The sequence below is a fragment of the Geotrypetes seraphini genome, chromosome 1 (assembly GCF_902459505.1).
Source record: "Geotrypetes seraphini chromosome 1, aGeoSer1.1, whole genome shotgun sequence".
Taxonomy (NCBI): domain Eukaryota; kingdom Metazoa; phylum Chordata; class Amphibia; order Gymnophiona; family Dermophiidae; genus Geotrypetes; species Geotrypetes seraphini.
Genome location: NC_047084.1, coordinates 370,263,563 through 370,288,301, shown reverse-complemented (window position 1 = coordinate 370,288,301; position 24,739 = coordinate 370,263,563). Strand labels below are relative to the sequence as shown.

General features: G+C 47.0%; 1 long non-coding RNA gene across 1 annotated transcript in view; it reads left to right on the top strand.

Annotated features, from left to right (window-relative positions):
- Nucleotides 1-23,308, top strand: part of LOC117345947 — a 70,516-nt gene extending 47,208 nt beyond the window's left edge. The window contains exon 3 of the long non-coding RNA XR_004536533.1: nt 23,047-23,308. This is a non-coding gene — a long non-coding RNA (uncharacterized LOC117345947). The remainder of the gene's footprint in view (nt 1-23,046) is intronic.
- Nucleotides 23,309-24,739: the final 1,431 nt, after the last annotated feature.

Here is a 24,739-nt window from a genome sequence, read left to right as displayed (position 1 = left end):
GATGGCCGCTGGCGCCATCAGTTCAGCGGCCTGGCAATTTATCCACCGCAACCATCGCAGCAGGAGAGATGCCTCATCTCCCCTACCGAGAGATGCCCTATCTCTCCTGCCGCGGGTCGCGACACTTGAGTGATGGCATCGCGGTAGGGGAGATGAGGCATCTCTCTTGCCGCGATCCATCACCCCCCCTTTGCAATTAACATCGGGCTAGGAGAGAGCCCAAGCCCTCCTGGCCCCGGCGACAATCCCCCTGTGACTCGTTCAGGCCAGGAGGGAGCCCAAGCCCTCCTGGCCCCGGCGACCACCCCTCTCCCCCGTGACTCGTTCGGGCCAGGAGGTAGCCCAAGCCCTCCTGGCCCAGGTGACCCCCCTACCCCCATCCCGCACTACATTACTATTCTGATTGGCCCAGGCACCTTAGGCCCCACCTGTGGGCGGGGCTTTGGGATGGCTGGGCCAAACCGGCCCCATTCTGCCGGGTTTGGCACCTGTCTGTCAGGCCAACTGGAAAAAAGGTACGAGGAAGGGGGGTGGGGGTGGGGGGGGTCATGGGGTCGGCCGGGGGATCGTGGGTCAGCTGGGGAGGGCGATCGGGGGTTCTGGGGGGGCGTTCGTTGGGGGGAGGTGGGGTTGCGTCGAGGGCAGGAGGGCCTGGGATCCCTCCTGCCCGTAATGTAGTGCGGGGTGGGGGTAAGGGGTCGCCTGGGCCAGGAAGACTTGGGCTCCCTCCTGGCCCGAACGATTCGCAAATCAAATTGCCGTGTCGGGCAGAGCAAATCAGGGCAGTAGCAGGCCGCGAAGCAGCGTGTTTAGAGTGCTGCGGCCCCTGCTGGAGTAAGGACGTTTGTTGGGACCGCGGGAAGGGTGCGGCAAGGGACTAAGTTGGCTGGTAGTGCTGTTTTTCCGTGATGGAGGAACACGTGAAAAGAAAACAAAATAAAGAAAACGGCCCCCGCCGAAGAAGTGGAAGGTGGAGGAGGGGCGCGAGGAGCCGGAGAGCTGTATGTAAGTGTGTGTATAGCCGAGGAGGAAGTGCAGCAGGATCAAGGAGGTGGGGAGAGTGGATTTCCCCTACTTGGATGTCAGGCATCAAGAGGATTGGAGTAAAAGCTTTGGTCCTGTGATCCTCACTCTTTTCCTGGGGCTACTGCTGGACAGGGGAGGAGCAGGACATAAAGGAGAAGAGCTACTGTTGGACAGGGGGAGGAGGGAATGGGAGGGGTGCTGCTGGACAGGGGGAGATAAAAGGAGAAGGGCTACTGCTATATGGGGGGAGCAGGGAAAGGGGGGGGGAGGTGTTGCTGGACAGGGAGGAGGTAAAAATAAGGGAGAAGGGCTGCTAGCACCCGTTAATGTAATGGGCTAAACAACTAGTAATATATAAACTGCTTTGTTTGAAATTATAGAAAGGTGGTATTTTGAATCCTATTCCTTTTCCTTAAGGCTATGGCCTCCCTCTCTACATCCCCACCTGATTAATACAGGTATAAAAACATGTCTCCAAAAGCCACAGAAAATAGCTCACTCCCCGCATCCAAAACCTTTTCCACACTCATCTGGTCATCCACAGGATTCTAGTGGGGGCAGGAGCAATTCACACTCACACCTACTCCATAGGCATCATTATCCAAAACAATGTTGACCCCCAGACTTTTCTTTATCCCAGTCATCTTTGCTATAAGACGAGGTTGTCCAAGTTCAGTCCTTGAGGGCTGCAAGCAGATCAGATTTTAGGATATCTTGAATGAATATGAACGAGAGAGATCTACATGTAATGGATGCAGTGGGAATGCAAATCTTTCTCATGCATATTCATTGGGGATATCCTGAAAACCTGCCCCAGCATTGAATATCCAGAGTTAGTTCAGCCCACAGCTGGAAGCCGTTTGCCAGCCACTTAATGCAATGGTCTGAATATTGGGCCCATGATTTCCTAAAATGTACAAGGGGCCACTGAAAAGTTCTCAGCCCAACCAACAAAGTTGGAGCAGTCTCCTTCGATGGCTATACACTTACCCCCTTCTTCTACGAAACTGCGTTAGCAGTTTCTAGCGCGGGGAGCCATGCTGAATGGCCTGCGCTGCTCCCGATGCTCATAGGAACTCAATGAGCGTCGGGAGCAGTGCGGCTCTCTGTGCTCTCTCTGCGCTAAAACCGCTAACGCGGTTTCATAGAAGAGGAGGGTTAGTCCAGCCATTTTCAACTTTTTTTGTTCCATATTTTTCTTTTTCTTTTTTTGTTCAACTTATTTATTAAATTTTTTGAGGAGTAAAAAAGTGGAAAAAAAATGAAATATTCTCAATTAGAAACAGCATAAGGAATATATGAAGTGAATTAAATTGTAACCAGGTCTTATACAATATTTTTCTGACGGAACAAAAAAAAAAAAAAAGGAAAATCACCAGACTAACCCCCCTCTTTTACTAAGGTGCACTAACCGATTAGCGCGCACTAATCGGTTTAGCGTGCACTAAATCAATTAGCACAATCGCTAATCGGTTAGTGCACCTTAATAAAAGAGGGGGTGAGTGTACTGTATAGCCCTCGATGGAAACTGCCCTAACTTTGTTGATTGAGCTGAGAACTTTTCAGCGACCCCTTGTAGCTATACATATTTGTTTTCAAGAATTGAAGGCATTATATCTTCAAACAAGAACACTGCTGTCAAAGATGGCTGTTAGCATTTTGATATTTTCATTAAATACATAAACTCCTTGTCCTAGAAATGTAATATTCTAAGGCAGGATCAAAACCTATATAAGACTGTTCTTATTCTACTGTACATTTAGCCATGGTCTCTGTAATGTCTACCTTTGTGCCTGACTTTCATAGACGTACGTTGGTTTCTGAAACTTGATATTAAGTTTATTCTAAAATAACATTTGTGCTTTTCTTTTATATGTCTAAAGCTATTTGTCAGCAAGTCAAAATCAAATTTGCCTCTTTTTCTTGTTACTATCTGTCAAAAACAAAACAGTCATACAGCTAGTATCTTGTCATTTCCTTGGTGTTAACAACAAACAAGATTTTCCTCCAAGGTGCAATAAATATTTCATCTATTCTAAAATTGAGAAATATCATACTTTTCTGTTACAGGTTGTACAGGATGACTGTTTTTACAAGCATCCATATGTGTAGATAATGGTTAATGTGGTTACATTAGCCCTTTTGAACTCCCCTCCCCTCTTCCCAACATGGCAAAAAAAGGAGCTGGACCAAGAGCAGGATTTGAGTGGGGAAGGGTGAGACTAGGGTTACCATAGTTAAGAATGGGAAAACCCAGCCACCTGACCCTGCCCTGTTCTACCCCCTAGCCACGCCTTGTTCTGCCTCTGCCTCCAGCCCCGCCCTCAAAAAGCCTCATCTCTTTTTTGCCAACTTCCAGGCTGTGTCTTCAGCATGCACAGAAGTGTGTGACATCATCCACACATGCTAGTTGAAGACCCTCCAGACACAGCCGAAGCTCTGAGCTTTCCAAAACCCAGACAAACTGCCAGATTTTGGAAAGTTCATCTGGGAGCCAGGGTAGTCCTTTAAAAAGAAGACATGTCCAGGTTTTCCTGGACATCTGGTAACCCTAGGTGAAACGTCACTGTGAAATCTCTTTGTACGCGTTCCTGCATGCAGGTTGCACCTGTGGGAAAGCAGGAGAAAGTCTAGGGGTGCTTTTATATCCATGGACCCCACTAGCCCCAAATTTCCCTCAGAAAATTAGCTTGTGTACCTGCAAACTCTCTGGGCTGTTTCAAGATTGTTCCTAGAAAAAGTCTCAGCTGCAGATAAGCAAAGCACTCTTTATTACACAGATCATACTTCCACTAAGGGGGTAATTTTATAAAGCCTTTCTGTGAGTGAATCAGTGTTTTTGCGACAGAAATCAGTGCTTACAAAATTGCCCAGGAGCTATAAAGTAACAAAGTAAATGACTGCAGATAAAGACCTGCATGGTCCATTCAGTCTGCCAACAGTCACGTTATTTATCAAGGTAATGTTGATCCCACAATCCAGTAATTATTAATTTTACTTACTTAGTTTCACTATAAGATGTCTTCCCCTCCCCCCTAAGATAGGCAAGACCTGTACTCAGATGATATAAATGTGGTATAAAATACAGAGGAAAAATATCATTGTTCGCCGATGACGCCAAACTGTGCAACATAGTAGGTAAAAGCACTATGCCTGACAGTATGACACAGGACCTACTACTATTGGAACAATGGTCATCGACTTGGCAGCTCAATTTCAATGCTAAAAAATGTAAAGTGATGCACCTGGGTAAAAGAAATCTATGCAGGACTTACACGTAAATGGTGAGACCTTAGCTAGGACCACGGAAGAACAGGATTTAGGAGTAATCATTAGTGATGACATGAAAACTGCCAATCAAGTGGAAAAGGCTTCCTCCAAGGCAAGGCAAATGATGGGTTGCATCCGTAGAGGTTTTATCAGTAGGATGCCAGAAGTCATAATGCCACTGTACAGATCCATGGTGAGACCTCATTTGGAATATTGTGTTCAATTCTGGAGACCACATTACTGGAAAGATGTGCTGAGAATAGAGTCAGTTCAGCGGATGGCCACCAGGATGGTCTTGGGGCTCAAGGATCTCCCGTATGAAGTAAGGCTGAATAAATTGCAGCTGTACTCACTTGAGGAACGAAGAGAGAGAGGGGACATGATTGAGACATTTATTAATTTAAATTTTTATTATTTTCAATTTAAATTCCAAGTATTACACTTGTACAGAAAGCAAGAATAGAATAGATATCAAATACAATACTAATATAAATCCTAAGTTAACAATTATACTATTTATGCTCAAGTCCTCAAATTATGATCCAAGAATTAAAGAAAATTGGCGAAATTATAAGGAAAAATAGTAATAATATTTAAGAAACTGAGAGCTATAGCAATGAGATGAGGTCATAATATCCAAATTATAGGACTCAAAGATTATTAACATTCAGACGAGACATTGCCACGAAATTTGTCAGTTGTGATGGTTCAAAAAACACATATTTAAAGGTACGGTAATACACAATATTTTTACACGGGTGTCTCAAATAAAAAGTTACCCCCAAAGATAAAAGCCCAGATTTCAAAAGAAGAAATTCACGGCGGCGCCTTTGCGTCTCCCGTGCCAAGTCTGGGAACATTTGTATTTTATAACCAAGAAAGCTTTTTTGTCTATTTTTAAAGTAAAGTTTTAACAACCATGTTTTATCAATTGGCAAAGCTAAAGTAATGATCATAGTGGCTGGTGATGCTAAATCCTTTTCAGATGTTTCTAAAATCTGTGAAATGTTTAATGGTTCTTGATCTGAAGATTTTGCTTTTTGTTGTTGATTTTGTTCTTTATCAGGCAAATAATAAACCCGTGAAAATGGTGGTAGTGATTCTTCAGGTATCTCCAAATTTTCCACTAGATATCTCTTAAGCATATCTCTAGGTGTTACTAACTCAAGTCTTGGAAAGTTAATTAACCTTAAATTATTACTATGTGAGTTGTTCTCAAGCATTTCAATCTTCTTCCTTAGGTTAATATTGTCTTTAACTAAAGTCTCTTGCATTTGTTTCGATGTTACAATTTCTTTTTCTATTTTTTGAATAGATGAGTTAGAAGTATTCATTTCTTCTCTTAAATTCTTCAGTTCTTTATCGTGTTCCTTCATTTTCCCTTCAATTTGTTGAAATGTAGGAGTAATATTTTAAACAAAACCAGCCATTAAGTCCCAAATAGAGTCTAAAGTCACTTCTGCAGGTTTAATCAGTACAATTGGAGTTTGTGTAAATGTGAAGTGCTCACCGTCCTGAAGTCCTTCGGGAGATGTCTTCTGTCCTTCCCCCTCATGTTGAGATGGTATTCCCCCAGATATCTCCATGGGGGCCCTGGAAAGGTGGGCCCCAACCTCCAAACTCTCCAGTGAATCCTTCCTTGCCTCTGGGGAGGAGAAAACCACTGAATCCGGGGTTTCCCCGCCCCTGGGAGAGCTGGTTGTCTGAGGCTGCGGGGGCGGTGCCCTAACGTCGGGGCTTAGTGTAGTATCGGGCCCAGGAGTGTCCACAACGGGTTCGCCTCCCTGTGTCCTCAGCAGGCCGCCATCCGACGTCGCTGTGACCTCCTGCATGCGCTGCAGAAGATCCTGTATGTTTCCGAGACCCTTGGGTCCAGGACGCCGCGAGGCAGAAGCGGCACTCCGGCCCCGTCTCTTCAGCATCGCGGTAAGTAGATACCGCTAGAAATTGTTTCCGACGAACGCGATTCTGGGACAAGCAGCTCAGCGCGTCCTGCTCTCAAATCGCCATCTTGGATCATGATTGAGACATTTAAATATATCACGGGCTATATCGAGGTGGAAGAGGATATCTTCCGTCTTATAGGACCTTCGTCCACCAGAGGGCATCTGCTGAAAATTAGGGGAGGAAAATTTCATGGTGACTTCAGAAAGTATTTCTTCACCGAGAGGGTGGTCGATCATTGGAACGAACTCCCACTGCAGGTGATTGAGGCCAACAGCGTGGCAGATTTTAAAAATAAATGGGATATTCACGTGGGATCTCTAATGATGTAAAGGCAGGGGGTGGTGAACAAATTCAAGGCGAAGGGTCACTAGAGTGGGCAGACTTGATGGGCTTTGGCCCTTTTCTGCCATCATTTTTCTATGTTTCTATGTGCCCTGATCCATCTTACCATATATGGGAACAGACTGTAGAAGCCCACCTGACATTGACTATACTGCCCCACTGCTGGAGTCATTATCAAAGCTAACTCCAACTCATCCCAATCCATCATGGCATACATAGATATTGGGGGAGGGCCCACAGGGCATGGTCCCCCCTTCAAAATTGGGACTAGAACGGGGCCGACGGGAATCCTGTATAATCTGCATAGGCCTCCTCCTCCTTCCTTCCAGTTTCACTTCTTCACAAAGCCACGGACAGTGGTTCCTACAGGCTGCCTGCGGGTGACCCTGAAGCCTTCTCTTTACCACCTCTACAGAGAGGGCATTCCAGGCATCCACCACCCTCTCCATTAAAAAGCATTTCTTGGAGTTACTTGTAAGTCGACCACCCTGCAGCCTCATATTATGTCTTCTAGTTTTACCGCTTCTCCACATACCAAATATGTGTTACTGATTGGTACCGCATACTTTTACATAGTTTAGGTCCAACATTCAGAGTGATTTAACTCTTGGCAACAACTGCCGACTGATTAAATTGCACATAACTGTCTATCCGTGAATACTCAGCAGAAGATAACTGTTATCCCCACTGACTATTTGTGGTTAGCGTATAACTGGGAGTTGGCTAGCTTAGGGGGATGTTTGGGGCGTGTTTCGGGGGCAGGCCCCATTTCAGACCAATATTCAGCACTAACCAGGCAAGGTTACACACAGTGGTGTAGCGAGGGTGGGAGGTGCCTGGGCTGTAGCGCCCCTACCCTCTTCTGTGCTCCCTGCTCCTTTCCCACCCTCCCGCCGTGTGTACATACCCCTTCCCTTCCCCCGTACCTCTTCAACTTCACCGGCGCGAGCAGCATCACCAACTTGCTGCCCACGAGGGCCTCGACTCTCCTTCTGACATCACTTCCTGTTCCCACCACCTTGCTAACCATGGACTTTATCCCCCTAATTCTGTATAGTAAGTCAGAAGTTAACACCAATTTGATAGACAACTTTTGCCCTAAAATGGAAGTTAAGCACCAAAACCAGAGTAAATTGAAGTTAAGTGCGTAGCTGCACTTAGGTGCTATTCTATGAGATAGATTTAGCATGTAACTGCAAAGGGGGTAAGCTCATGTGTGGGGTATGGATGGGCTTGAGTGGGTCACACACTTATGCACAAAACTTATATCACCCATCAGCCCTATTTAACCGGCAAGGAATGGCTCCTGGCCAGTTAAATAGCACTAAGACAGCTAAGCACTAATATTCAGTGTAAGATGGCTACTGAATAGAGCTTAATGGCTAGCCTGGTCAATAGCTATGTCACATGACATAGCCAGTTAACACCACTACTCTATCGATAATTTAATATTGGCTTAACCAGCTATGTCAAAAGCAACCAACCACCCTCCCTTCCTGAAATTCAATGTCGTTCACTAGATATGACCCAGTATTGAATTTCCTGGTTTGCCACAAGCCACAAGAGTTAGCCAGCCTCCCTCCTGTGGTCTTAGTATTGGCCCCATAGAATACTGTATGTTGTGCACAGAAGAGCTAACATTTACATGGTATAAGTGTTGGCACAAAATGTTGGCATGCAATTGCCAACTTATGATCTATTCTGTAACGGGCTCTGGGCATCCAGATGCCATTATAGAATGATACCTTAGCACACAGATTTTTAACATTTAATCTTTACCACCTTTGATAGAATTGTCATCTATATGGACAGTCATATGTATTTTTGATAGTTAAACAATAAGGAGCTAATATTCAGCTGGAGATGATCAGCATTTTTTTTTTTAACGCTGACTGCTGCTGCCCAAATATGCCTGGATATTCGATGCCAGGCCATGTCTGGGTACCAGCATTAAATATCTGGGTATGTGTGACTGATTTGGAGCATATGTGCTGGTATTCAGCCCTTAACTGCCTAAATATAGGACTACTTTTTATGTGGTCTTATTTGGCTGGCTACCTTAACCCACAGGTGTCAAAGTTGGTCCTCAAGGTCTGCAATCCAGCCGTGTTTTCAGGATTTCCCCAATGAATATGCATGAGATCTATTAGCATACAATGAAAGCAGTGCATGCAAATAGATCTCATGCATATTCATTGGGGAAATCCTGAAAACCTGGTTGGATTGCGGCCCTCGAGGACTGACTTTGACGCCCTTGTCGGCTGAATATTGACACTTTACATTTGTATGCTGCATGACTTGTAATTGTTTTAAAGATGTAAACTTTATGCCATTGAGAAGTAAATTGTAGTAATCTAGTTTAGTAATTATCAATGCATGTGTAACAACTTGTAGGTTCTTATGGCGTACTTAAGGCCCAATCACTCAAATAAGTCTAAAAGAAATGAAATGAAATTTCACAACATGAGAAATATATTTGTACTAGTCTTTAAGCCCGTTACATTAATGGGTGCTAGAATATGTGTGTGTGTGTGTGTGTGTATTTCTTTCTTTCTCTCTCTCTCTCTCTCCTTAGCCTGTTTCTGTATTTCTTTCTTTCTGTCTTTCTTTTTCCTCGGCTGTCCACCACCACCCTTTGCCTGCTCCCCCTGTCCATTCTCCCTTCCTTTTTCTTCCCTTGTGTCCACCACCACCCCTTCACTGGTCCTCTTATCCAGCAGCAGCCCTTCTCCCTTTGTTTTAACTCCCCCCCTGTCCAGCAGCACCTCTTTCCTGCTCCCCCTGTCCAGCAGTAGGCCTCCCTTCCTTTTTTTGCCCTCCCGTCCATCAGCACCTCTTCCCCTGTCCAGCAGTACCTCTTTTCTGTTCCCCCTGCCCAGCAGTAGGCCTCCCTTCCTTTTTTTGCCTCCCCATCCATCAGCACCTCTTCCCCTGTCCAGCAGTACCTCTTTTCTGTTCCCCCTGTCCAGCAGTAGGCCTCCCTTCCTTTTTTTGCCCCCCGTCCATCAGCACCTCTTCCCCTGTCCAGCAGTACCTCTTTTCTGTTCCCCCTGTCCAGCAGTAGGCCTCCCTTCCTTTTTTTTGCCTCCCCCGTCCATCAGCACCTCTTCCCATGTCCAGCAGCAACCCTTACCTCCATCGACATCTGCCTAAAGCCGCCGCGGCCTGCAGGCACTGACAGCCTCTGCGGCCTGCTCCCACTCCCTCCTCGCCGTCGCTTGCCGTGCCGTCTCCCCCCCCCCCCGGGAAGCTTCATTTCCGGCTTCGGCAGCCTCCTGTCTGCGGCCGCCCGCCCGCCCGTGTTTCACTTGAAAGCCGACGCCGCAGCTCCTCAATCAATCCCCGCCTGGTGCAGTTCGAGAGAGGAGCCGCGGCGGGCGGGTGAGGAGGGTAAGAAGATCCTGGCAGGTGCGCCTGTACCCCCCCTCCCCCTCCAAATCAGCGGCAGACTCTGGCAGTGAGTGATGGCGAGGGGGGAGTGTCTCCGTGTTCTGGCCTGCCTCCATGTTCGAAAATCGAATTCGGCACGGAGGCACACCTCCGTGCCGAATTCGATTTTCGAACACGGAGGCAGGAATCACGCTCTTTGAAAAGCGCATGCGCGCTTAGCCTTTTATTATTATTGATAGGAGGTGTCCTAGTTGTTGGTGACCATCATGGATTTGCCCTCTGGGACTCCCACAGATCATTTTTGTCTTCCTGGTCCTTTCCTATCTTTCACTCTCATCCAAGAGAGTGAATGATGCATCAATTTAGCTGTCATGTTTTAGAATGAGAGCGTTTGGTGCCAGTTCTAATTTATATAGGGTCCCTATGCTTAGGTGTCCTGATGCCAAGTGGTGAGAACCTATTCTATAATGTCATCTGGGCATTCATTCAGGTTCTGTTTCTGTGAAAGGTGTATGAAGTTACGTCATGAGAGGGAGGGAGGAGAAGGGAAGCCGGTATGAGCAGTGTTACAGCCCTGCGGCCTGGGTTCAGTTAGCTTACGGGTGGTGGGCGAAAGGGCAGCGAGGGAGTGGAAGGGAGGGAAGCTGACCTCAGCTCACCAGACAGTCGGGGGCCTCCTGCAACTGTGGGGCCTAGGGCAGCTGCCCTGTTTGCTCCCCACTAACGCCGGCCCTGGGGGCCCCCTGATGTTTTCAGGCCCTAGGAACATGCCTATTGGGCCTACCCTTTAATCCGGCCCTGCCCCTCCTTCCCAATCCCCTCTGCCGTGCACTCCCCTTCCCTTCCCTTCCCCCATACCTCTTTAATTTCCCCAGCGTGAGCAGCATCGCAAACTTGGCTGCCCGCATCGGTTCTCTTTGATGTCACTTCCGGTTCCCATGTCTAGGAAGTGACATCGGAGAGAGAGCAGACATGACGCGGGCAGCCAAGTTTGTGAAGGGAAAGAGGATGGAGGAGAGGGTGAGGGAGGGGTGCCACTCACCCTTGCTATGCCACTGCCAAGATCACAAGGAGCGCAGGTGGGATTTGAACCAACCTGCCAAGCTTCTGGGGCTGCTGCCCCAACCGTTAATCCTCTGCTCTATGAAACATGATCAGATGCTTTTTCTGAATTAAAACCCACCAGAAATGAGGACCGACAGTTTTTATTTCAATATTCTTTTGAAGCTATTATTTTGTGTATCGTTTCTTCCTTTTTGACATGCTAATTGGCCAATAGAAACAGATACTGTACTCATTCTGTTTCCAAAACACTTTTGCAAATATCTTCACTTCACAATTCAGAGGAAAGATTTATCTTTTTTGTAAGATAGCATTTGTAAGTTTTTTTGCACTTTAGGTTTAACAGTAATAGATACTTTTATAGGTGACTCAGGCCGCCTGCCATTATACTACATCATACTTACTTCCCGGGAATGTACAATTTGCTGTAATAAAATTTTATAGTATTGTGAGCTGAACTCATCTGGACCCCAGGCCTTGAAAGCTTAACGCGATCTGATATTTGTTTTAGTCTCTTGAGAGAAAAGTATTTAATACCATCAGATGTTCTTCCCTTACAGTAGGTAGATTCTGATCATCAACATTTATTGACGTCGAAGTTGATTTTCTGTCCTAGCACAATGGCCACTCAAGGCATATTGCCAATAAAAATACAGCAAATAAATTTCAAATGTTAACTTAGTGTAAAATTCTCAGCCCGCAGGGCCCTTCATATTTGCAGTTCAGGAAGGAATGCAGCTCTCAGGGAGGTGGGAAGGATTGTGGAGCCTCATCAATCTTGCTATCTACAGAAAACTCTACAGCACGCAGGACTGAATCTCTATCTTTTCTAATTCTGTTATATCTTTTTGAGATGCTGCAACCAGAATTAACTCAGGACTCAAAGTGTGGCCATACCATGGAGTGATTCAAGGGCATTATAACATTCTCATCTTTGTTTTGCATTCCTTTCTTGATAATTAAGCAAATTTAATTGTCTCACTAGCTATTTTCATCTCTAGATCATTGATAAATATATTAAAAAGGGGGATGTCCACATGGGCGGAGTCCTGGTAGGACATAGCTGAATTTATAGACACCCTGGCTATTTTGAGGAGCCAATGCAAAGTTACCATGAGTCAAACCATGTGGGACATTAATGGCTGAGCAATACAGAGACTGGTTGACTGCGGCTATTAACTTGCGCAGAAAACGGGGCAACGGAGCGCATCAAAATGGATGCCAATGAGGCCATTAAGCATTTCATTGCAATGCATAGATTAAAAGGGTTCTAACGTGCAGTTACCGTGAGAAATTTTTCAGCAGGTCCAGAACCTGACCTTCTCCCCCCTCCCTCCCCCCTCCTCCGTCCTGATAGCTTTCCTGTTTGTGCCTGAGTAGGCACTGAAAGAAAGATGAAATAAAAAAAATTGGCAGCAATCTGCATTGCCCTCCCCCCCATTCCCAGACAACCATCTCCTGATTTAAAATATATCCTTGGTGTCTAATACACCCCCAACCCATTCCCCATGCCCCTCAATAGCTCCAGAGTTCATACCTTGAAAGCCCACTCCCTCTTGCCTCTGGTGCCATATCTTGATAAATGGTGGCATGCAGTTCTGTGCAGTGTATTCTGGGATGCACTGAGCAGCAGCAGTCAATCTGCTTTATGAGGGTATTTTCCCTTTATTTGGTATATGAGCAAAGACTGTAAAACAAGGGAAAAATTCCCTTATATAGAAGACTTACCCCCACTTGGTGAAAACCAGGATGCACTGCATGGGGCTGGGTGCCACTGTTTTTCAAGATGTTACTACTGGTGACAGGAATGAATTGGGGAGGGGGGGGTGCACTAGACACTAAGGAAAGGTTGTTTTTTTAACAATCAGGGTCAGAACCAAAGGGGTGGGAGGTGCGCTAGATACCAGAGATGCATTTTAAATCAGGAGTCAGTTTGTCTGGACATGAGTGTATGTGTGTGGGGGAGGGTATTGCAATTCAGACCACCACAATTTTTTTTTTTTTAATTTCACTTTTCTGGTCAGTGCCTGATCAAATCACTGCTCAGCTAGACAGGAAAAGTGACATTTTAAAGTAGTAGTAATTTGCATGTTCATTGCTTACAGCAAGGCAATGGAATTTTTTTCACCTTAATTTTGTGGTAGAACTGGCATGCTGAGCCAGGCCTATTGTGTATCTTTCTGCACTGGCCCCCAACCGAGGCAGGTGGCATCTTATAGATTAGAAACAAAACAATTGGCAAAAAACTTGTTCAATTTCTACCGTCAAAACGGGCACCTGTGTCTGTATTCATTAGGCAAATAATGATAATAATATTAAGACCTCAGTACTGGGGGAACTGTGATGATCATTCCACAGTTTTTGCCCCGGGCTGACCACTCATGGGTGACAAGCACCAGATAACTGGCTAAATGGTTGTGTGTATTGTAGCTATGCCTTGGAGACAGATAGAGTGATTGTCCCTAGGACTGGTAAGGAGTTTTATTTAAAATCTTATCCAGAGTGTGACACCAGTCAGGTGATATATCTGAGCTAGACAAAAAGAAAAATCAAGCAACGGATAGCCCAGCACCTTAGTAATTTGAGATTACATAAGGAGGAGACACCTTTGGTGGCTCATTGGGTGTTGAATAATCATAGTATTGAAGAAGTACGCTTTGTTGTTCTGATTAAAGTGGAATTAGTTCATGGAGGAAATGTTTCAGAAGTTTTGCTGAGAAAGGAACAACATTTGATTCATCAGTAGAATAAAATTGAACCTAGAGGTCTTAACAAAGAAGTGGAGTGGAATTTATTGTGATATGGTATTGGTAGTTATTTGAGTTCAGGTGAGGTCACTCGTATTCTGATTATATAAAAAGTAGGAAGTGGTTAGATAGCAATGTTACTTACCGTAACAGTTGTTATCCAGGGACAGCAGGCAGCTATTCTCACTAGTGGGTGATGTCACCAGACAGAGCCCCGGTACGGACGTCTCACAAGCACGTGTTGCTTGTAGAAACTTAAAGTTTCTAGATGCCCGCACCGCGCATGCGCCGGTGCCTTCCTGCCCGGAGATCCGGGCGTGTCTCCTCAGTTCAGGTAGCTAGCCTGAGAAGCCAACCCAGGGGAGGTGGGTGGGACGTGAGAATAGCTGCCTGCTGTCCCTGGATAACAACTGTTACGGTAAGTAACATTGCTTTATCCCAGGACAAGCAGGCAGGTATTCTCACTAGTGGGTGACCTCCAAGCTAACCTCAGTGGGATGGAGGGGGAGTTGGCGACTTAAGAGAATAAATTTTTCAATACTGTTTGGCCAAACTGTCCATCCCGTCTGGAGAGAGTATCCAGACAATAATGTGAGGTGAATGTGTGAACCGAAGACCAGGTGGCAGCCTTACAAATTTCCTCGATTGGTGTTGATCTGAGGAATGCTACTGAGGCTGCCATTGCTCTGACCTTATGGACTGTGACCTTACAAGGAAGTGATAATCCAGCCTGGGCATAGCAGAAAGAGATACAAGCCGCCATCCAATTAGAGATGGTGCGCTTTGATACGGGTCTTCCCAACTTGTTAGGATCGAAGGAGACAAAAAGTTGAGGAGTGGTTCTGTGTGGCTTGGTGCGATCCAGGTAGAAAGCCAAGGCACGTTTACAGTCTAGAGTGTGAAGGGCCGATTCTCCGTGGTGAGAATGGGGCTTAGGGAAGAATACTGGAAGTACAATGGATTGGTTGAGATGAAATTCGGAGACCACCTTAGGCAGGAATTTCGGGTGAGTGCGGAGGACCACCTTGTCATGATGGAATACTGTGAATGGTGGATTCGCCATCAATGCCTGGAGTTCGCTGACTCTGCGAGCGGACATAAGGGCTACAAGAAAAAGCACTTTCCAGGTGAGATACTTAAGAGGGGCCCTGTTGAGTGGTTCAAACGGGGGCTTCATGAGACGGGAAAGGACTACATTGAGGTCCCAAACTACTGGGGGTGGTTTGAGAGGAGGGTTAACATGGAAGAGTCCTTTCATAAATCTGGCGACCACCGGATGGGCCGAGAGGGGTTTCCCTTGTAGGGGCTGGTGGAACGCCGCAATAGCGCTCAGGTGGACTCGTATGGATGTGGACTTGAGCCCAGATTGAGATAGGTGTAGGAGATAGTCCAGCACGGAGGATAAGGAAGCTCGCTGAGGTTCCTTTGATTTAGAAACACACCATGAGGAGAATCTGGTCCATTTCTGGGAGTAGCATTGTCGAGTGGCGGGCTTCCTGGAAGCTTCCAAGACCTCCCTCACTTCTTGAGAGAATTGGTGAGGGGTTACGTTGAGAGGAACCAAGCTGTCAGGTGGAGAGACTGCAGGTTGGGATGAAGCAGTGATCCTTGATGTTGAGTAAGTAGTGAAGGAAACACTGGAAGTGGTACTGGTTCCCTGCTGCTGAGTTGAAGTAGGAGGGAGAACCAAGGTTGTCTGGGCCACCGAGGGGCTATTAGAATCATGGTAGCCCGTTCGAGTTTCAGCTTGACCAGAGTCTTCTGGATCAGCGGGAATGGAGGGAACGCATATAGAAATCGTTTCCCCCAGTTCAGTAGAAAAGCATCTGCCTCGAGGCGATGAGGAGTGTAGATCCTGGAGCAAAACTGAGGCAGTTTGGAGTTGTGGGGAGCCACAAAGAGGTCTATCTGAGGCGTCCCCCATTGCGTGAAGATTTGGTGAAGGGGGCTGGAATGGAGAGTCCATTCGTGCGGTTGTAGCAGACGGCTTAGTTTGTCTGCTAAGACGTTGTTCTCCCCCTGGATGTATACTGCTCTGAGTAGGGCGTTGTGGCGCACCGCCCAGTCCCAGACTCGTAGAGCTTCCTGGCAAAGGAGGGCCGAGCCCGTGCCTCCTTGCTTGTTGATATAATACATGGCGGCCTGATTGTCTGTGCGAATGAGGATTACCATGTCGTGAAGTAGGTGTTGGAAAGCTTGGAGCGCATTGAAGATGGCTCTGAGTTCCAGTAGATTGATTTGGTGTAGTCTTTCCGCACTGGTCCAGAATCCTTGGGTGCGGAGACCATCCAGGTGGGCCCCCCATGCATAATTCGACGAATCGGTTGTGAGAACTTTCTGATGGGGGGGAGAGTGCATCAGCAAACCTCTGGATAGATTCGAAGAGGTCATCCACCAAAGTAGAGACTGCCGAAGAGCAGGTGTGACTGAGATGTGTTTGGATAGTGGATCGGACGTCTGATTCCACTGTGATGCCAGGGTCCACTGGGGGATCCTGAGGTGGAGTCTGGCAAAGGGTGTCACATGTACTGTGGAGGCCATATGGCCCAGGAGCACCATCAGTTGTCTCGCCGGTAGGGTTTGGCGAGTAGACACCGACTGGCAGAGATGAAGAAGGGACTCCATGCGTTGCAGAGGCAGGAATGCTCGGAGTCGGGTGGTGTCCAGGACCGCTCCGATGAAGGGGAGGGCCTGGGTGGGTTGTAGATGAGACTTGGAAAAGTTGATCTCGAAGCCCAAATTTTGGAGGAAGTAGGTTGTAGCCAAGGCCGCCGAAGTGACCTCTGGGGCTGACGGGGCCTTGATGAGCCAGTCGTCGAGGTATGGGAACACCTGTAGACCCCTGTCCCGGAGTGCTGCGGCCACTACCACCAGGCACTTTGTGAAGACTCTGGGGGACGAAGATAGGCCGAATGGTAGCACTCGATACTGTAGGTGCAGATTTCCCACCCGAAATCTGAGGAACTTTCGGGAGGCCGGGTGAATGGGGATGTGAGTGTAGGCCTCCTTGAGATCCAGGGAGCATAACCAGTCGTTCTGCTCTAGGAGGGGGTATAGAGAAGCCAAAGTCAACATGCGAAACTTCTCTTTGACCAGAAACTTGTTGAGGGCCCGAAGGTCTAAAATGGGTCGCAGGTCGCCCGTTTTCTTCGGGACGAGGAAGTACCGGGAGTAAAACCCTCGGTTCAATTGGTCTGACGGGACCGGCTCGACAGCCCGAAGCTGAAGTAAGGTTTGGACTTCCTGAAGAAGAAGGGCAGTCTGCGTCGAGCTTGAAGGATACTCTCTTGGAGGATGGTCCGGGGGGACCCAATGGAATTGAAGAGAGTATCCTGCTCTTATGATGGTAAGGACCCATAGGTCCGTGGTTATGGCCTCCCATCGGTGGTAAAAAAGATGGAGGCGGCCCCCTATGGGAGAGGCTGAGTGCAGAACGGTGTCGGTTATGCTCCCGGGAGGGGCGTCAAAAGGGCTGGGGAGCCTTAGGTGCAGCCGGTGGCTGAGGTTTTTGCTGAGACTTCTGGGGAGGTTGTCTCTTCGCAGGTTGTCTCGCAGCAGGCGTTTGTCTGGGCATGTAACGCCGCTGGTAAATCAGGGGTGGCCTGGAAGGTCGAGACTGTTGAGGTTTGGGTTTGGGCCGCAGGATGGATTGAAAGGATTTTTCATGATCCGACAGCTTCTTGGTAACAGTTTCGATAGACTCATCGAACAGGTCAGCTCCAGCACATGGTACGTTGGCGAGTCTGTCCTGGAGGTTGGGATCCATATCGATTGTACGGAGCCATGCCAGGCGACGCATGGCTACCGCGCTTGCGGCAGCACGTGCCGAGAGTTCGAATGCATCGAAGGAGGATTGCATTAGCTGGAGGCGTAATTGGGAGAGGGAGGCTACCACTTCCTCGAACTCGAATCGAGCTTGGTTGTCTATGAACGGAGTGAACTTGCGGAGCACCGGCAAGAAGAACTCCAGATAGGAAGAGAAAAAGAAATTGTAGTTCAGCACCCGTGACGCCATCATGGAGTTTTGGTAGAATTTTCTACCAAATTTGTCCATCGTTCTCCCCTCTCGGCCCGGCGGTACAGAGGCGTAGACCTGGGAGGGATGAGAGCGTTTAAGAGAGGACTCGACCAGTAGGGATTGGTGGGAGAGTTGAGGGCCCTCAAACCCTTTATGGTGCACGATGCGGTATCGAGCATCGAGTTTGCTGGGGATCGCCGGTATGGAGTACGGTGTTTCGAAACACTGCATGAAGGTCTGGTCCAGCAATTTATGCAGGGGGAGCCGAAGCGACTCCGTTGGAGGGTTAGGTAAATGCATGGTGTCCAGATACTCTTTGGAGTATCGGGAGCCCGTGTCAAGGGTCACATCCAGATCATCCGCCATTTGTCGGAGGAATGATGAGAAGGACAATTGATCCGCCAGTGTCGGCCTGTGGGACGGGCTGGAGGAGGAGGAGGCCTCCAGGTCCATGGACATCGGGGAGTGGCAAGGAGAATCGGGCACCGGTGTCTCCTCGTACTCCGGGCCCCCCGGAGGGGACACCTCTGATGAGGAGTATCCCCTACGTTGCAGTTTTTTCTGCGGTGACACCTCCGAATGGCGTAAAGAGTGCCAGGATGAGTGTCTCGATCGGTGCCCGTCTCGGTGGCGGGACGGGGATCGGGATCGTCTGTGCATCGCATGGTCTCCCGAGGCCCCCAAGTGGTGGATAGGGCTGGAAGCGGTGGATCGCAACTGGGGTTGCGATGCGGGTTCTTGCGATGCTACCCAAGTCTGGTAAGGAGTACGGAAGAACTCTTCCTGACTATGCCCAGGGCTTTGAGTATCGATCGGAGGTCTGGTCCCATGTTGGCGCGGAGGCGTAATGGGTTCTAATGGCGGCATATCGGTAAGCGAGGCTTGCCGCGTGGGCATCGCCGCCCTCCCCCGTTCGTCCTCGTCGGTTTTCGAGGTCGAACGGGGAGGAGGGGGAGGGGGCGGACCGCCCCTTTGGACCGGTACCGGGAGGTCACCCTGTATGGCAGCGATGAGCCCGGGTCCGATGGTCTGCATGAGCTCAACGAATTGAGCTTCCAGCACGGACCGTAGCGAAGCCGATAAGGAGGGATCCGCACCGAAAGGGGGTCCTCCTGCACGGACATCGCGCTCCTTCGAGGCCGAGTGCTTCTGCTTAGTAGCTTTCGGCACTTTGATGACCATTGGTGGCACTGTGGAAGGAAGAGGTACCTGAACCGAGGAGACCGGGGCAGGCACCGACGTCGAGCTCGTGGATGGTGTCGGGGTGAACGATGCCGGTTTCACCACACTCGATGCAGGAGGGGTCGATACCGGTTTTGCCCGAACCGGGGAGGTATCAGATGAAGTGGAGGCTGAGGGATCCTTAGCTGCGTCCATCTTGAACATCGATTCCCACAATAGGCAACGCCGCTTGAATGAGCGTGCCGTAAGGGTAGAGCAAGGCCTGCACGATTTCGGGATGTGGTCAGGGCCCAAACACTGCAAACAGCGCCAGTGAGGGTCCGTGAGTGAAATCGCGCGTTGGCACTTGCTGCACTTTTTAAACCCGGTGATTGGCCGGGACATAGGCCGGAAAATCTCCGCCGCGAGGTCGAAGCCAGTGGGCCTGAGCCACGTGGCCGGCCCGTTCGACCCGCCGGAGGAAATAATCTTCTTTTTTTTTTTTTTTTTTTTACTGAAAAAGAAAAGTACTGTTAACTGTAATTAAAAGAAAGCGAAAACGCGGACAAGGAAGGCAAATTTAACTGAATTCAGCTAGCGCATGATGAAGTTGAACTTCTCAGCTCCGCGGAAAAGAAAGAACTGAGGAGACACGCCCGGATCTCCGGGCAGGAAGGCACCGGCGCATGCGCGGTGCGGGCATCTAGAAACTTTAAGTTTCTACAAGCAACACGTGCTTGTGAGACGTCCGTACCGGGGCTCTGTCTGGTGACATCACCCACTAGTGAGAATACCTGCCTGCTTGTCCTGGGATAATAGCTCATTCCCTGAGGGAGTAGAGGTAAATTCTGATGGTTATCTGATGTGACAAACCCCAAGTTACTGCACTATGACAAAAATGTATAATTAAGAGGTATGTTGATTGTTTCCAGTGGCGTACCAAGGATGGGGTGGGGGGGGGGAGGTCCACCCCGGGTGCAAGCCCTGAGGGGGTGCTCCTGGCCTGAAGTCATTGGTGTCTGGTTCCCCCCCCGACTTCCGGTTCTCCCGCCTGGCGTCTGGTGTCTGGATTTCCCCTCCCTGGCCTCCCCACACCATTTACCGTAGCGAAGCAGCCTGCCGCAAGATCGCGATGCCAGCGATCTTGCGTTGCTTTCTTGCTGTTTCCTCCGCTGTGGTCCCGCCCCTCCTCTGACATCAGAGGAGGGGCAGGACCGCGGTGGAGGAAACAGCACCGGCAGGCTGCTTCGCTACGGTAAATGGTGAGGGGAGGCCAGGGGGATGAGCAGTCATTCGGGGTGGGGGGCGAGCGGTCCTTCGGGGTGGGGCAGCAGGCCTTCAGGGTGGGACGGGCAGGCAGGCCTTCAAGGGAGGGACAGGCATTTAAGGGGGGGACAGGCCTTCAAGGGGGAGACAAGCCTTCATGGGGGGAGACAGGCTTCCGGGGGGACATGCCTTCAAGGGGGACAGGCAGGCAGGCCTTCAAGGGGGGGACAGGCCTTCAAGGGGGACAGGCAGGCCTTTAAGGGGGGGACAGGCCTTCAGGGGAGGGGGGGTCCTGGTGTAGAAGTACATGGAGGGAATAGGGGTTTCAAAGAGATGGACTTTGGGGGGGAAGAAATAATGGGTCTGAAAATAGAGGAGAGGGAGAGAGATGATTGACCATGGGATTTAGGGAGGGAAGGAACAGAAAGGGAGAGAAGTTGGACACAAGGGATGGTGTGGAGGGGGAGATAGAGATACTGGATAGGAGGGTAGTTGGGAAAAGAAAGGGAGAGGTGGTGGACCCTGGAGTGGTAGGGAAGGAGGGAGATATGCCGGATGAAAGGGTAGTTAAGAAAAGGTGGATCTGTGGAGGGAGATGAAAAAAAGGAAAGATGCCAGACCTCCTGGGGAGGGAAGGGAAATGGAAGGGGAGGACAGAGATGGCAGATGGGTGGTTAGCACGGAGAAAGAAGAAAGAAGGAGACCCTGGCAAGCAAGTTATCAGAAGACAACCAGAGCCTTGGACCAACAAGATTTGAAAAATAACCAGACAACAAAAGGTAGAAAAACTAATTTTATTTTCTGTTTTGAGATTACAATATGTCAGATTTGAAATGTGTATCCTGTCAGAGCTGGTGTTAGATCGCAAACGTGAGCTAGGATTTAACAGAGAGAGGAAAAGTCCTTTTTGTTTCTTTATATTATTTACACCACAGCGCCAGTGTGGTTAGGAGAAGCCAAAGGGGGTGACAAAGCTATAAAATAAACCCACCAGGATGTTTGAAAAAAACACCCAATTGGGCAGGAAAATCGAATCAAAAAACCAATTCAATAGGCTGAATCAAAATTTTTTTTTCCTGAATCGGGCAGTAATAGTTTGCGCTACTGTCTTAGACTTTAGGACCTGGGATTGGGGAGAGATGGCATCCTCAGTACTTTATAATGCAAGTGAAATGAGGATTTGGTCAGACTTTTGAAGGGTCTGCAGAAGAAAAATATTGTATAGGCCGGGGACATGAGACAGCAGGAAATGGGAATTTTTCTTCCTTCTATTTTTGTGAATGCAAGGCTAAGGATGTCAGAGAGTTCAGTTAAAATATGTGCTTTATAAGAAAATATAATAATGTGTTTTATAAAGTTTATAAGCATTGCTGGCCTACCCAGTGAGGTGTTCCTAGTGGTGGTGGTGGTGGTGGCAGCGTGTGAATGTGTTGAGAGGAAGAGGTGGTCTGAGAAATTCTGCTGAGCAAACTCCGGGCCCATTTCCACCCCCCAGTTAGTCCACTCCACTCAACTGGTTCACACACTGAGTGGGTCTTTGGGTGTTGTTCCTGGGTAGTTGTTTTGGGATCTCTTCCAGTGGTTTGTCAGTATCTCCTTGTGGTCCAAGGAAGGAAATTTTGTTAACCTTAGCATTGACCTTCAGCATATGTTTGTAACAGCGATGCTTGTGTGGCATTAGGCTATGTAGTGAGCGAAAGAAAAAAACAGACCTTTGCACATTTTTGCACTATATGATGGGTGTATGAGGAGATTCACATTTCTTGCACAGCTAAGTGCGTGTGAAGTTACCTTGTGCTGTATTTGACATCTAGCAAGATGTCTGTTTGGAAGGAAAGATCTAAGCTTAAAAATGAAGTGGCCAGAAGTTATGGTAAAAGCAGATAGCGTAGCTGGTTTTAAGAAAGATTTGGACAAATTCCTGGAGGAAAAGTCCATTGTCTGTTATTAAGACATGAGGGAAGTGTCTGCTTGCCCTGGATCGGTAGCATGGAATGTTGCTACTCTTTGGGTTTTGACCAGGTATAGTGACCTGGATTGCCCACCATGAGAATGGGCTACTGGGCATGATGGACCATTGGTCTGACCCAGTTAGGCTATTCTTATGTTATGTTCTCATCTGTAGGGGCCTTTGTTTTCACTTCTTATTTTAATGTATTTTTTTTTCTGGGAACTTATCAGTGTTTTTTATAATGGGAACAAAAATGGAAGAGAATTAATGTGTGTGGAATGGGCGAGTAACTAATTTCTTCAGCTAAATAATTCAATCCACCTCAACCAGACATAGGAGAACTCACGCACCATTCACATACTCTCCAACCAAAAACGTCAAAAGAAAAAAAAACTGTTCGACAACCTCCTAGCCATTTGAGCTGCAACACTCGACCCCCAACTCTACAACCTATTGACCTCGACCATAGACTACAAAATCTTCAAAAAAGAAATAAAAACCCTTCTATTCAAAAAACACATAAAACCGAACTAACACAATCAGAACTGTCCCAAGCATCACCTGCAACTATTCCATATGTATTTCTGATGTCATGACAATTCAGACATAATTTATGTTATGTTATGTTTAGAATAATGATTAAATATATGAGGTTCAATAAAAGAAAATTTTCATTGCCTGTTTCTATTCTGACCATTTATTCCATTTCATGGTTATTACAAAAAATATTTTTTTACGTGGGGGTGTCAAAAAATGATGGGCCCTGGGTGCCACATACCCTAGGTATGCCACTGATTGTTTCAATGAATATTGATTTAGTTATTTATGGGTTTTTAGAGAGTAATGTTATTTTGTGGTTTTTGAAGGTTTGAGAGGAGAATTGAGCCTCATTCAGTTACAACTCCTGAAGACGCATGGTAGCAAAACACAATTCTGTGTTGGGCTGGCTGTTCATCATCCAGCAGCAGATTCAGTGGAGTGTAATTTGGAAAATACAAATCATCTGCTCAGGAGGAAGAAACAAAATAACCATCTGATATGTGCTATGCTTATGAACTGAAAGGAAATAAGAAAAAAAAAATATTGTACATGTGCTATATTTATGAATTTAATTATGATGGAATATGATCAGGGATTTATAATGGAGATTGGGGGGGGCTTTTGATGTTTTTGATGTTATATATTGTGTGGTGTGTATATTTTTGCAATACTTGTTTGATTTAAGATAATTTATTGTTATTAAATGTGATTGAATATTGAAAGAATTTAAATATAATAGCTTCTTTAATATTTGGGTAAAGAATATGCATGAGATCTATTTGCATACATCTATTTGCATACATCTATTTGCATACATCTATTTGGAGAAATCATGTCTGGGTTGTGTCCCTTGAGAACCAAGGTTGCCCACCCTTGTCCTAAGACCTATAGGAATGGCCTCCATTGACTCAGGAGTGCAACTCAGGTCCTTTACATGTTAATGCATACCATTGCTACTGAATCACATGGGCAGCTCTAGATTTCCAAATTTGAATACAGGTTTATGGTGATATATCTGAAATACTTTTACCTTTCAATCTAAAGGTTTATTATAAAGACATTTTGGAAAGTTATGATTCTCAAATGGAAAGACAGAGACAAGTAAACAGCTCCCAGTGTTTAATTTAAAACAATATTAGGCTTTTTGTAAAAAAAGAAAATGTGGGGCTTGAAGGGTTAAGATGTTAAAGATCTGATGCACTGCAAAATGACATTTTTTTTCTATTTACAGGAATTTCTGGTGCCCTATTGCTTAACTGCAATGCATAAACTTTTGCACAGTTGACATTTTCTGACTCAACTTGTGGTATAATTGAAATTACTTTATTAAACAAGCTTGAATCATTTCAATTACTTTGCTGCCTGGAGTGCCCGAGCATGCATGATGACTACAAACTGATTAAATTAGAACCAGTGCAGCCTCAAAGAGGCACATGTACCACAAAATGATGACTTGAGAAAAAAAAAATGTAATCCATATTCAGAGACTTGATTCCTTCGGGTTGTATATTAATATTCATAAGATAAACCATGGAACTGATGCAGAAGATTAAAGGCAAAATGCCTAATAGAGAAGGAAGGGTAATGAGTACACGAAGCTACAAGAACATGCCCACAAATGCCATCCTCTCTCCAGAGAGGAGGCATTACCACTGTACTCCCGCTGCTCTCGGGAAGCAAGGCGACCGTAGAGGTGCCATACATCCGTGATGTGGATTTATATTCTTTCAGACTATTTAGTACGGTAGGTGAAAATAAGAATGAGATTTGTAGAGGGAGTAATTGGAGAAAAAAAACAATTGTGAATCTGATTTATTTAGAGGAATACAGATTTAAGCGCACAGAAGGGGCTTTGCCAGAGGCAGCCTCAATGCAAATGTGTGATCATTATAGGAGTTTGTACTTTCTCTTCTCCTTCTCCCCCTGCACTAAATGAGCTCTCTGTATTATGCTTTCAGGTCAAGTACAGCCGTTTATAAAACAAAACCAATTAAATTCATTGATTGTGGATTAGATAGC